The following is a 15,178-nucleotide window of genomic DNA, read 5'->3' on the forward strand; positions in this document are numbered from 1 at the left end:
ACGACGCGGAGACGCGCGGCACGTGAACTGAAGCTTGTCTCATGAACCGAAAGTCAGCGTATAAGGTATCCTCACAGACATATATATTGAAATGTCTACTTTTAAACACAACCATTCAAAATGAAAGAAAACAGACTGCTCTCTGCTTATGTGGGCTAATCCGTATGAAAACAGAATTTCTCTCTGACTCCTCTTTAATCTTTCTGATTTTAGAACATTTTTGTAAAAGTGACTTTTTAATTATTTATTTCAAAAAAAATAAAAATAAGTTGAGTTTCAGCCTCGTTAAATTGCATTTATATGTTAATCTATTTGGTCAAATTAAGCTATATAAAATAAATAGTTTATCCCTTAAAATGCTATGGATTTTGAAAGATATCAAAAAAAAAAAAAAAAAAACGGGCAAAAAAACTTTAAAAGCGATTTTCTTAGGTTTTCAATTGGAAAAAAAGGGCAGACGACCAGAATTAAAATCTGTATATCGTTACAACCATTCAAGGTATGACCAAGGTATCATTTGAAAGCTTACAGTGTCCTCTTTCCATTAATATCAAAATCTCAATTTTTAAATTTGGGTCACTGTGACTAATTTTGCTGGATCAGTTCGGTCACAAATGTGTTTTTTATTGTAGTATTATTTTATACAGAAATACATTATAATTATATATAATATACAAAATATAACCGTGGGCGCGATTAAACAGTGTTACAATAAAACTCAACATTGTGTTTTTTAAAAATAAATTCAAATAATACAAATCCCGAAATTGCGCTAATTTTAAAATTAAACTAAAACTCATGGCTGCACAAGCATTCATAACTGTGCGCGCCAACAGCGAGGAACCAGCAGAACAGAGTGAACGTTCATTCTGTTTAGTTCAATCCTACTTAATAGGAATTTATTTAAAATGCTCGCTCTACTCCACAACATTAATGTCTTGTGCGGATATCTGTATTTTGACTTTCGGTTTTAAGTAAGCGATTTAAAAGTTCCCGAGTCCCAGCGGAGTCACACGTTGATTAACCGGTGGGAATATACACAATAGGCCTACCTGATATTGAACACAAGAGGGCAGTATAGCACTACGTATGACTCAGATTATTTTTTCTTCTTCTGAATTTTAAAACCATTATGGCTGTTTTTGAACGTAAACATAATTCTTAAATGAAAAAAGGGAAAAACTGGTTTAATTATAATATTTGTATAATTTAATTTAGAAACAAATAATGTATAATTACATTTTTAGAAGATATGAGGCTTTTAGTGTTTACTGTTTACTTTTTTGACATTACTTTAATCTTTTGCCAAAGTTGCACATGCCTACTGGCTAATAAATGTGATGTATCTGTCGAGCTATCTGTATCTATCTGTTTCAAGCAATTTCAAGCATGCTAAGAGTCCCAAAAGTATCAAAAAAGAATGTTAAAGTTTGATTTGTTGCCACAGCAACAGTATCAAAGATATCAAGAATCCATTCACAGGTCTACATCTGCTGTATTTTTACATTATACAGATGAAGTTTGAAGCAAATCGGTTAAAAATAAGAGGGTGATATCAAAGCAGTTTGAAAGTGACACACTTCCTGCTGCCAGTTGGTGGCGCTATAACTCTGACTCACAATAGTCACATCCACGTGATCGTCCTCTTACAGCGAACACACTGCTGAAGTTTCATCAAGATCAGTTAATCTATGCTGAAGTTATGACACACTTCCTGTTTCACGTTTCTCGCCATAATTTTGTTTCCTCGCCACGGCCAAACCGTTCGAGATATCAAAAATCCCCTCGCAAACTTTCATCCTCAATGCCTTGACTTCATGCTGACCGAGTTTCGTGCCGTGTGTTTGAATTCTCTAGGAGGAGTATTGCACATTCCATTGCGAGCGTTTTACAAACAAACCTCAATAGCCGACTTCCTGTTTGGCTGGGGTAAAAAGTAAGAGCGTGAGGTATAGATGAAACGATGAGATCAACATGTGTACCGAGTTTCATATTATTACATGCAAGCGTGTTTGATTTATGGACCAAGTGTTCGGACCCCGTTCCAGGGGGCGCTGTCTAGCCCCCCTGCCACACCCAGGTACCATCTTCAGCCCGGCTCTGATGGCTGTGGGATCTGACCTGTGTGCAAAGTTTCAAGAGTTTTCAAACCCGTTAAGGGCCCCAAAAGCCGCTAAGAGTCTCAAAATCATAAAAAAAAGAATTTTAAAGTTTGATGCGTTGCCACGGCAACAGTATCAAAGATATCAAGAATCCATTCACAGGTCTTCTTCTGCTATGTATTTACATTATACAGATTAAGTTTGAAGCACATCGGGAAAAAATAAAAGGGTGAGTTCAAAGCATTTTGAAAGTGACACACTTCCTGCTACCAGTTGGTGGCGCTATAACTCTGACTCACAATAGTCACATCCATGTGATCGTCCTCTTACAGCGAACACACTGCTGAAGTTTCATCAAGATCAGTTAATGTATGCTGAAGTTATAACACACTTCCTGTTTCACGTTTCTCGCCATAATTTCGTTTCCTCGCCATGGCCAAACCGTTCGAGATATCAAAAATCCCCTCGCAAACTTTCATCGTCAATGCCTTGACTTCATGCTGACCGAGTTTCGTGCCGTGTGTTTGAATTCTCTAGGAGTAGTACTTCAAATTCCATTGCGAGTGTTTTATGAACAACCCTAAGTAACCGACTTCCTGTTGGGCTGGGGTAAAAAGTAATAGTATGAGGTATATATGAACGATGAGATCTATATGTGCACCGAGTTTCATATTATTACATGCAAGCGTGTTTGATTTATGGACCAAGTTTTCGGACCCCGTTCCAGGGGGCGCTGTCTAGCCCCCCTGCCACGCCCGGGTACCATCTTCAGCCCGGCCCTGATGGCCGCGGGTTCTGACCCGTGTGCTAAGTTTCAAGAGTTTTTGAGCATGTTAAGGGCCCCAAAAGTGCCCGAATAGTCGTATAAATAATAATAATAATAATAATAATAATAATAATAATAATAATCCTAAGGAAAACAATAGGGCCTTCGCCCTTTCAGGGCTTGGGCCCTAAATATAGCTGCGAGCAGCGATGGCGGGCCCAAGCCGGTGGCACCGCAACCCCGGTTCCTTTAGTTACCTAAAGGCACCCGGGTGGCGGTGCCGAAGGCTTTGGCCCTTTCATGATTAAATGTTAAAACGGCTTGCCATACTCTGTCATTTCGACTAGTCAAAATTATGTTACAGATATCTTAAATGATAATACAAACTATCCAAAATGTAATTACGACTAGACAGAAAGATGTTGTTGATATCTACAATGTTAATTCCGGATAGGCAAACTTAGCTTTGAAATGTTAAAAGGGCTTGCCATACAGGGACGTAGGCTCAGAGAGAGGCTCACCATATTCAAACCAAAATATCTGACTTCCTCTTGGTCCGAGCTAATGACTATGTAATAGAAAGTTGTCCGGCTTGAGGAGTAAAATGTATATACCGATTTTTGTAACTGTAGATAAAACTAACAACCCCACTTTTGTCAAAAGGTGGCGCTATTTAGTCCTTGCACCATGCCCGTTTCTGAAACTTTGCACGTCTACTGGCTAATAAATGTGATGTATCTGTTGAGTTTCAAGCAATTTCAATTTCAATTTGACTGTTGAAAAGAAGTGCGCCGATTAGATACTCAGGATCGGTATCGGCTCTGACACTGCCATCTTTGACGAGGCTGATTCAAATTCTATATTGTGCATATACTATTCTATGTAAGGCACAAAGGCACAAAAACTTTCTAAAGTACCATAAAGTTTTTGTGTACTGTATTATAAGTGTTCTGAAGCTATTATGTGATATAGAAATTAATATTTAAGTCATTAAATTCAAGAACACGTAAACTTTTCCCTCTCTGCGCCTGTCAGTCATTCTCCATTCAGCATTCAAACAGCACGTCGCATTCGGTTACAGTCAATAATGAAACGATCTTCAAGATGATTCAATGTTAATCCTATTATACTGGGTCTTTAAGATAAAGGTCTAAAGGTCTATATTTTCGAATGAAGAAACTTTTTCTTGCTGGACTTTATTGCTGTAACTTAATCGTGTTACTTTCTACCGGGTGTCAGACGCTGTCGGTTAGATCACAACACTAGAGTCAGAGCACTATAATTGTTCTTCACGCACACAGTAACTGAAATTTAAAACCTTTAAAAGAAAAGGCTCAATAAACTATTGCATAGATATATAATGTATAATACACTGTTCATAAATATGTATTTCCTTTGTGCTTTGAACTTTTCAATACGGACTCAATGCGCTGTAACTTCATGTGGCTTCAAGCACATCATTCTCCGCTCGGGATGCACATAAGTGCTTTGTGCTGCACCGTATTAGAGCCGTAATATCATAATGCAGTGACGTAATGACAGATTATTAATTGCCTTTCAATTATATGTTGCTGCGTCATTAAACATCTGTCCTATGCATTTCAAACATTTATAGCAGCCATGGCTATATCTTTTTATGATTTTTGTTATCTTGTTTTTCATGAATGTATTTTTTAAAAATAAGAGCAATGTGTATTATCTATTATTAATATAGTTTATAATAGCATTTTTGTCAAAGATTATGACAAAGTAATCATATGATCCACCAGCGAGGAACCAGCAGAACAGAGTGAACATTCTTTCTGTTTAGTTCAATCCTACTTAATAGGAATTTATTTAAAATGCTTGCTCTACTCCACACCATTAATGTCTTGTGCGGACATCCGTATTTTGACTTTTGGTTTTAAGTAAGCGATTTAAAAGCTCCCAAGTCCCAGCGGAGTCACACGTTGATTAACCGGTGGGAATATACACAATAGGCCTACCTGATATTGAACACAAGAGGGCAGTATAGCACTACGTATGACTCAGATTATTATTTTTTTCTGAATTTTACAACAATTCTGGCTGTTTTTGAACGTAAACATAATTCTTAAATGAAAAAAGGGAAAAATTGGGGAAGTTATAATATTTGTATAATTTAATTTAGAAACAAATTATGTATAATTACATTTTTAGAAGATATGAGGCTTTTAGTGTTTACTTTTTTCACATTACTTTAATCTTTTGCCATAGTTGCACATGTCTACTGGCTAATAAATGTGATGTATCTGTTGAGTTTCAAGCAATTTCAAGCATGCTAAGAGTCCCAAAAGCATCAAAAAAGAATGTTAAAGTTTGTTTCGTTGCCACGGCAACAGTATCAAAGATATCAAAAATTCATTCACAGGTCTACATCTGCCGTGTATTTACATTATACAGATGAAGTTTGAAGCAAATCGGTTAAAAATAAGAGAGTGATTTCAAAGCATTTTGAAAGTGACACACTTCCTGCTGCCAGTTGGTGGCGCTATAACTTTGACTCACAATAGTCACATCCATGTGATCGGTCTCTTACAGCGAAAACACTGCTGAAGTTTCATCAAGATCAGTTAATGTATGCTGAAGTTATAACACACATCCTGTTTCATGTTTCTCGCCATAATTTTGTTTCCTCGCCACGGCCAAACCGTTCGAGGTATCAAAAATCCCGTGGCACTTTTTCATCCTTAATGTCTTGACTTCACACTGATCGAGTTTCGTCGAATTTGGTTCAGTGCTCTAGGAGCAATAATTTAAATTCCATTGCATGTGTTTTAAACACAACCCTAAATAGCCGACTTCCTGTTGGGCTGGGGTAAAAAGTAAGAGTGTGAAGTATATATGAAACGATGAGATCTATATGTGTACCAAGTTTCATATTATTACATGCAAGTGTGTTTGATTTATGGACCAAATTTTCAGACCAAGTTTATTGACCAAGTTAATCTGATTAATAAACTAATTATATAAAACTATTGTCAATTCACTACAATTAAACTAGTTATATGCCTTTACTTATAAAAAATAAAAATAAAAACTTATTTAAAAAATACCAGGCTTGAGAAATGTATTTTCTTTATGCAGGTCATACACACTGCAGTGAAATGGTTAAGCCCCCTCCCCCTGCGCACACACACACACACACACACAGACAGCCAGCCAGTCAGCCAGCCAGCCAAAGACACAGAGACACAGAGACATGTAGGCTCAGAGTGGCCATATTCAAACAAAAATATCTGACTTTCTGTGGGTCCTAGCTAATAAGTGTCAATTAGAAAGTTGTCCGGCTCGAGGATTACAATATACATACCAATTTTTGTAACTCTAGTTAAAACTAACAACCCCACTTTTGTCAAAAGGTGGCGCTACTGAGCCCTCACCACGCCCGTTTCTGAAACTTTGCACATGTCTACTGGCTAATAAATGTGATGTGTCTGTCGAGTTTCATGCAATTTGAAGCATGCTAACGGTCTCAAAAGCATCCAAAAAGCATCCTAAAAGAAGGGTAAAGTTTGATGCGTCGCCACGGCAACAGTTTCAAAGATATCAAGAATCCATTCACAGGTCTACATCTGCCGTATGTTTACATTATACATATGAAGTTTGAAGCAAATCGGGTAAAAATAAAAGGGTGATATCAAAGCATTTTGAAAGTGACACACTTCCTGCTGCCAGTTGGTGGCGCTATAACTTTGACTCACAATAGTCACATCCATGTGATCGTCCTCTTACAGCGAACACACTGCTGAAGTTTCATCAAGATCAGTTAATGTATGCTGAAGTTATAACACACTTCCTGTTTCACGTTTCTCGCCATAATTTCGTTTCCTCGCCACGGACAAACCGTTCGAGATATAAAAAATCCCCTCGCAAACTTTCATCCTCAATGTCTTGACTTCACGCTGACCGAGTTTCGTCGAATTTGGATCAAAGCTCTAGGAGGAGTATATGACATTCCATTGCGAGCGTTTTACAAACAAACCTCAATAGCCGACTTCCTGTTGGGCTGGGGTAAAAAGTAAGAGTGTGAGGTATAGATGAAACGATGAGATCAACATGTGTACCGAGTTTCATATTATTACATACAAGCGTGTTTGAGTTATGGACCAAGTGTTCGGACCCCGTTCCAGGGGGCGCTGACGAGCCGGGTACCAGCTTCAGCCCGGCTCTGATGGCCGCGGGTTCTGACCCATGTGCAAAGTTTCAAGAGTTTTCGAGCACGTTAAGGGCCCCAAAAGTGCCCAAAAGGTAGTAAAATAATAATTATTATAATAATAATAATAATAGTAAAGAAAAAATATAGCTGCGAGCAGCGATGGCGGGCCCAAGCCGGTGGCACCGCAACCCCGGTTCCTTTAGTTACCTAAATGCACCCGGGTGGCGGTGCCGAAGGCTTTGGCCCTTTTATGATTAAATGTTAAAACGGCTTGCCATACTCTGTCATTTCGACTAGTCACAATTATGTTACAGATATCTTAAATTATAATACAAACTATCCAAAATGTAATTACGAATAGACAGAAAGACGTTGTTGATATCTACAATGTTAATTCCGGATAGGCAAACTTAGCTTTTAAATGTTAAAAGGGCTTGCCATACAGGGACGTAGGCTCAGAGAGAGGCTCACCATATTCAAACCAAAATATCTGACTTCCTCTTGGTCCGAGCTAATGACTATGTATTAGAAAGTTGTCCGGCTTGAGGAGTACAATGTATATAGCGATTTTTGTAACTGTAGATAAAACTAACAACCCCACTTTTGTCAAAAGGTGGCGCTATTTAGTCCTTGCACTATGCCCGTTTCTGAAACTTTGCACATGTCTACTGGCTAATAAATGTGATGTATCTGTTGAGTTTCAAGCAATTTCAATTTCAATTTCAATTTGACTGTTGAAAAGAAGTGCGCCGATTAGATACTCAGGATCGGTATCGGCTCTGACACTGCCATCTTTGACGAGGCTGATTCAAATTCTATATTGTGCATATACTATTCTATGTTAGGCACAAAGGCACAAAAACTTTCTAAAGTACCATAAAGTTTTTGTGTACTGTATTATTAGTGTTCTGAAGCTATTATGTGATATAGAAATTAATATTTAAGTCATTAAATTCAAGAACACAAACTTTTCCCTCTCTGCGCCTGTCAGTCATTCTCCATTCAGCATTCAAACAGCACGTCACATTCGGTTACAGTCAATGACGAAACGATCTTCAAGATGATTGAATGTTAATCCTATTATACTGGATCTTTAAGATAAAGGTCTAAAGGTCTATATTTTCGAATGAAGAAACTTTTTCTTGCTGGACTGTAACTTAACCGTGTTACTTTCTACCGGGTGTCGGACGCTGTTGGTTAGATTACAACACTAGAGTCAGAGCACTATAATTGTTCTTCACGCACACAGTAACTGAAATTTAAAACCTTTAAAAGAAAAGGCTCAATAAACTATTGCATAGATAGATAATGTATAATACACTGTTCATAAATATGTATTTCCTTTGTGCTTTGAACTTTTCAATACGGACTCACTGCGCTGTAACTTCATGTGGCTTCAAGCACATCATTCTCCGCTCGGGATGCACATAAGTGCTTTGTGCTGCACCGTATTGGAGCCGTAATATCATAATGCAGTGACGTAATGACAGATTATTAATTGCCTTTCAATTATATGTTGCTGCGTCATTAAACATCTGTCCTATGCATTTCAAACATTTATAGCAGCCATGGCTATATCTTTTTATGATTTTTGTTATCTTGTTTTTCATGAATGTATTTTTCAAAAATAAGAGCAATGTGTATTATCTATTATTAATATGGTTTATAATAGCATTTTTGTCATAGATTATGACAAAGTAATCATATGATCCACCAGCGAGGAACCAGCAGAACAGAGTGAACATTCTTTCTGTTTAGTTCAATCCTACTTAATAGGAATTTATTTAAAATGCTCGCTCTACTCCACACCATTAATTTCTTGTGCGGACATCCGTATTTCGACTTTCGGTTTTAAGTAAGCGATTTAAAAGCTTCCAAGTCCCAGCGGAGTCACACGTTGATTAACCGGTGGGAATATACACAATAGGCCTACCTGATATTGAACACAAGAGGGCAGTATAGCACTACGTATGACTCAGATTATTATTTTTTTATGAATTTTACAACAATTCTGGCTGTTTTTGAACGTAAACATAATTCTTAAATGAAAAAAAGGAAAAATTGGGGAAGTTATAATATTTGTATAATTTAATTTAGAAACAAATGATGTATAATTACATTTTTAGAAGATATGAGGCTTTTAGTGTTTACTTTTTTGACATTACTTTAATCTTTTGCCATAGTTGCACATGTCTACTGGCTAATAAATGTGATGTATCTGTTGAGTTTCAAGCAATTTCAAGCATGCTAAGAGTCCCAAAAGCATCAAAAAAGAATGTTAAAGTTTGATTCGTTGCCACGGCAACAGTATCAAAGATATCAAAAATTCATTCACAGGTCTACATCTGCCGTGTATTTACATTATACAGATGAAGTTTGAAGCAAATTGGTTAAAAATAAGAGAGTGGTTTCAAAGCATTTTGAAAGTGACACACTTCCTGCTGCCAGTTGGTGGCGCTATAATTTTGACTCACAATAGTCACATCCATGTGATCGGTCTCTTACAGCGAAAACACTGCTGAAGTTTCATCAAGATCAGTTAATGTATGCTGAAGTTATAACACACATCCTGTTTCATGTTTCTCGCCATAATTTCGTTTCCTCGCCACGGCCAAACCGTTCGAGATATAAAAAATCCCTTGGCACCTTTTCATCCTTAATGTCTTGACTTCACGCTGATCGAGTTTTGTCGAATTTGGTTCAGTGCTCTAGGAGCAATACTTGAAATTCCATTGCATGTGTTTTAAACACAACCCTAAATAGCCATCTTCCTGTTGGGCTGGGGTAAAAAGTAAGAGTGTGAAGTAGGCTATATATGAAACGATGAGATCTATATGTGTACCAAGTTTCATATTATTACATGCAAGTGTGTTTGATTTATGGACCAAATTTTCAGACCAAGTTTATTTACCAAGTTAATCTGATTAATAAACTAATTATATAAAACTATTGTCAATGCACTACAATTAAACTAGTTATATGTCTTTACTTATAAAAAATAAAAATAAAAACTTATTTAAAAAATACCAGGCTTGAGAAATGTATTTTCTTTATGCAGGTCATACACACAGCAGTGAAATGGTTAAGCCCCCTCCCCCTGCACACACACACTCAGACAGATACACACACACATAGACAGCCAAAGACACAGAGACACAGAGACATGTAGGCTCAGAGTGACCATATTCAAACAAAAATATCTGAGTTTCTGTGGGTCCTAGCTAATAAGTGTAAATTAGAAAGTTGTCCGGCTCGAGGAGTACAATATACATACCAATTTTTGTAACTCTAGTTAAAACTAACAACCCCACTTTTGTCAAAAGGTGGCGCTACTGAGCCCTCACCACGCCCGTTTCTGAAACTTTGCACATGTCTACTGGCTAATAAATGTGATGTGTCTGTCGAGTTTCATGCATTTTGAAGCATGCTAAGGGTCTCAAAAGCATCCTAAAAGCATCCTAAAAGAAGGGTAAAGTTTGATGCGTCGCCACGGCAACAGTTTCAAAGATATCAAGAATCCATTCACAGGTCTACCTCTGCCGTATGTTTACATTATACATATGAAGTTTGAAGCAAATCGGGTAAAAATAAAAGGGTGATATCAAAGCATTTTGAAAGTGACACACTTCCTGCTGCCAGTTGGTGGCGCTATAACTTTGACTCACAATAGTCACATCCATGTGATCGTCCTCTTACAGCGAACACACTGCTGAAGTTTCATCAAGATCAGTTAATGTATGCTGAAGTTATAACACACTTCCTGTTTCACGTTTCTCGCCATGATTTCGTTTCCTCGCCACGGACAAACCATTCGAGATATCAAAAATCCCCTCGCAAACTTTCATCCTCAATGTCTTGACTTCACGCTGACCGAGTTTCGTCGAATTTGGATCAAAGCTCTAGGAGGAGTATTTGACATTCCATTGCGAGCGTTTTACAAACAAACCTCAATAGCTGACTTCCTGTTGGGCTGGGGTAAAAAGTAAGAGTGTGAGGTATAGATGAAACGATGAGATCAACATGTGTACCGAGTTTCATATTATTACATACAAGCGTTTTTGAGTTATGGACCAAGTGTTCGGACCCCGTTCCAGGGGGCGCTGACGAGCCGCCCTACCACACCCGGGTACCATCTTCAGCCCGGCTCTGATGGCCGCGGGTTCTGACCCGTGTGCAAAGTTTCAAGAGTTTTCGAGCACGTTAAGGGCCCCAAAAGTGCCCAAAAGGTAGTAAAATAATAATAATACTAAAGAAAAATAATCGCAAGGAAAACAATAGGGCCTTCGCCCTTTCAGGGCTTGGGCCCTAATAATCCCAAGGAAAACAATAGGGCCTTCGCCCTTTCAGGGCTTGGGCCCTAATAATCGGAAGGAAAACAATAGGGCCTTCGCCCTTTCAGGGCTTGGGCCCTAATAATCCTAAGGAAAACAATAGGGCCTTCGCCCTTTCAGGGCTTGGGCCCTAATAATCCCAAGGAAAACAATAGGGCCTTCGCCCTTTCAGGGCTTGGGCCCTAATAATCGTTAGGAAAACAATAGGGCCTTCGCCCTTTCAGGGCTTGGGCCCTAATAATAGTAAAGAAAAATAATCCCAAGGAAAACAATAGGGCCTTCGCCCTTTCAGGGCTTGGGCCCTAATAAAGGGTCCCCGTACGAGCCACCAATATGTAACGCTCAGCCTAATTAAGGCAGGATACACCACAAAATATACGGTTTAAACCCTCTATAAATTCTTTAAATGAAATTGTTCTATTTACTCATACCATAAAGAAAACAGCAAACAAGATGTTATAATACCTCAAAGTGTATTAAACACAAAGCACCAACAATCAACATCTACAAACTATGAAATAAGTCCAGTGAGTGTGTGAGTGTTCCAATCCAGTGTAAGTGTATGTGTTGAATCGGGCTCACCGGTAAGCCTTTTAAAGTCCGTGCACTTGACGAGGAACAGCGCTGTCCTGTGATGCGATCTCCAGGGTAAAATAATCCAAGTATATTTCCACAAAGAGTTCAACAATCACAGTCAATGACAATCCAAGGAGTAGTGCGATCGATCGCTAGTCCCAAAAGAGCAATGTTTACGTTGCTCCCGAACGCCGCTTTCCCGGCTCTTTTAAACGGAAGTAAAAGTCATTAACCCAGCTGATCAGACTGACGTCACGGGGATTCCCTGGAGCTCCGCGACGGAACTCTCGCGGTAAAAACCAGGAACACAATAGGCTTGTTTGAGATGAGCAAATTCTGCGCAGAATCGATCACCGGTGATCAGCGCGAGATGCATGCCGGTTAGAAATGTGTCCGAGAACGGTCCGCCTGGCTCTGATGTCATGCCGACGTATGTCAAAAAACTCTCGCGAGCGCAAGGCGGAAGGGTCGGATTCTGCAGTCGCGCGCAGTTGCTCTCCACCGACTGCGCTGATCAAAAGCATGATGGGAAACAACTTGCTGACGACACAGCTTAATGCTCATTGGTTTAAACAACAGTGATGAAGGTAAATTCAATATTCATTAAGCTAAATTCTCCAAATCAAGGCCATGTTTTATTTATTTATTTTTTTCAAATTGAAACTGATCTATATTGTGAATCTCTTAAACGGGTTAAAAATAAGAAAGCTATAGTCAGTAACTCAAATATACTAGGCCTACTCTAAAATGTTCAAGTGAAAAATAGCTCTCATTTTATAGATGATGAAGTTTGTAAGTCTGTCTATTTAAGCTAAGCTTATTTTGATTGATTTATTTATTTTATTATTAATTTTATTCTGATGTTTATGCATTTGTCGCTGTATAATAGGCCTATTTGTTTCACGAATTGTGGTGCTTGTAGGTAGGCTATGTTTGTAACTTGCATTCTAATAAAAAAGTAAAATAAATAAAAATAAAAGAACAACAGATGAATTGTTCTCTTTTAAAATGTTTGATTTTAAAACTGATATCATGTTTTATGTGTATACATATGGGTGAATAAACTCTCTGACAGTGCCATATGGGTTATATTTCATTTTTGTTAAAACAATAGGCTATATAAAAACACGTCTGTATTAAAGAAAAAAAAGATTGATAAACCATAGGCTATTTGGAATGTAATTAAATAACAAGTACTTTGGGTTTTATTTACATTATATTTATTTTTATATAAAAGCAACAGAACTTAAATCACATCCAGTTTATTAGCAACACGTGCACGAGCGTGAATCCCGTTAATCCCGCGATATCCGCCTTTGATCTCACAGGTGTCTGATTCACTGCGAGAACCCTAGATCTGTCCGGCTTGATTGCGCTTTTTTCACTCCTCCCCTCACTGCAGCCGCCTACTCTCGACTACATTGCAGGCGAGGCGAGGCGCATCTCAAACAAGCCTAATGCAGGCGAGGCGAGGCGCATCTCAAACAAGCCTAATGACACGAAAAAGACGTCACATCGACGTCACGTTGCGCAGTGGGTTATATTTCATCCCATTCTGTATAAACGTTGCTAAGCCTCCTCCTCTGCCATATTCTCTGTCATTTCTTATTACATTATATCCATTTATTATGAAATCCAATTGCGGTTTTAACCATGTGTCCTGTATACATATTAAATTAGGTTTCTCAAAAGTTGAATGCTTTTGTTTGTGGATTGAAAAATAAATTTGCAAGCTGGATCAAGTTTATGGATTTCTGTGCATGTAATTAAAGGTGCAATATGTAACTCTTTTTTTTTAACAGGAAAAGAGGAGATGACAGGAGAAGTAAAGTTTGGAACAGAAATGAAAGATCACCCCAACAAGATTGATCACCAGGTAAATTGTTAACGTGTCAAAGTTACCAATAGATAGATAGTTTAAAAAACTGATTTAACAGATTTAGCCATTTGCTTTTATATAAACAACATTTACTGAAGATATTTCTTAAGGAATACGAATGTCAAGTATACACTGGCTGATTAGACTGATTTTGGACCTGAACTTATACTGCATACAATACTGATTTCCTATTTAACCCATCGAATTTGATTCAGTGGCTCATTAGAGGCTCTTTGACTTCAAACATACATACAAACTCATAAAAAGTAAAAAAAAAAAATAACAGTGCATTTAAAAATAAAAAGTTGATTTGTACCCATTTTTGTTAGACCACAAATATTGTGACTCACGAAAGCAAATTGTCCTGGAAGGTCTCCCATGTTTCTCTGTGAAGATTTCTCAGCACTTTTTAAAACAAGTCTGGTGAGTTTCATTACTTAAAAAGATATACAACATATTGCCACATTACCATTGCCACATGATTTTTTGTGTTAACAGCTAACAGATTGTTTTAATGATTCATTGGTTTTTGATTCAACGTGATTAGGGTCTATGATTAGTTTTTATACTTTTACTGTAGGTGAAATAGCTTATTGAGGGCAGTACTATATTGAAAAACTAACAATTGTTATTTGTGTGTATTAAAATACATTTTCTATATAAAATTATACACATCTTGCAGTTTCTGGAAGTGGGATGCAAACTTATGGGCACATTGTATAGGATTACGGTACTTTATGGTTCCTTAAAGGGTTTGTTCACCCAAAAATGAAAATGGTGTCATTAATGACTCTCCCTCATGTTGGCCCAAGCCCGTCAGACCTCCGTTCATCTCAGAACACAGTTTAAGATATTTACGATTTAGTCTGAGAGCTTTCTGTCCCTCTATTGAAAATGTGTGTACGCGGTATACTGTCCTTGTCCAGAAAGGAAATAAAACATCTTCAAAGTAGTCCATGTGACATCAGTGGGTTAGTTACAATGTGTTGAAGCATCGAAAATACATTTTGGTCCAAAAATAACAAAAATTACGACTTTATTGAGCATTGTATTGTCTTGCGGTTCTGTTGTGGATCAGCGTTCAGTGACGCTGCTAATGTATATTTTTTTGTTGTTTTCAAGTGATATTGATTTATTCTTTATTATTAGGACAAGACTCCAGAGGACCAGAGAAGGCGTGGATCCTTGTGTCATCTGAAGATGATGTTGTGTTGGAGGAAGTGACTGTTTTGAGAGATGCTCCAGACTTGCAGTCTGCACTTGCAAACCTGTTGGGTCTTCTTTTTGCCTTGGACTTTGAATACCCAAAAGAACTGAAAGACACTTTGAGAAGGTGTTCATGGAGAG

General features: G+C 37.9%; 1 protein-coding gene across 1 annotated transcript in view; it reads right to left on the minus strand.

Annotated features, from left to right (window-relative positions):
* Positions 1-15,178, minus strand: part of LOC120492842 (uncharacterized) — a 349,229-nt gene that overhangs the window by 233,248 nt on the left and 100,803 nt on the right. The window lies entirely within an intron of this gene.

Source organism: Pimephales promelas, chromosome 5 (assembly GCF_988280905.1).
Source record: "Pimephales promelas chromosome 5, fPimPro1.hap1.1, whole genome shotgun sequence".
NCBI classification, from domain to species: domain Eukaryota; kingdom Metazoa; phylum Chordata; class Actinopteri; order Cypriniformes; family Leuciscidae; genus Pimephales; species Pimephales promelas.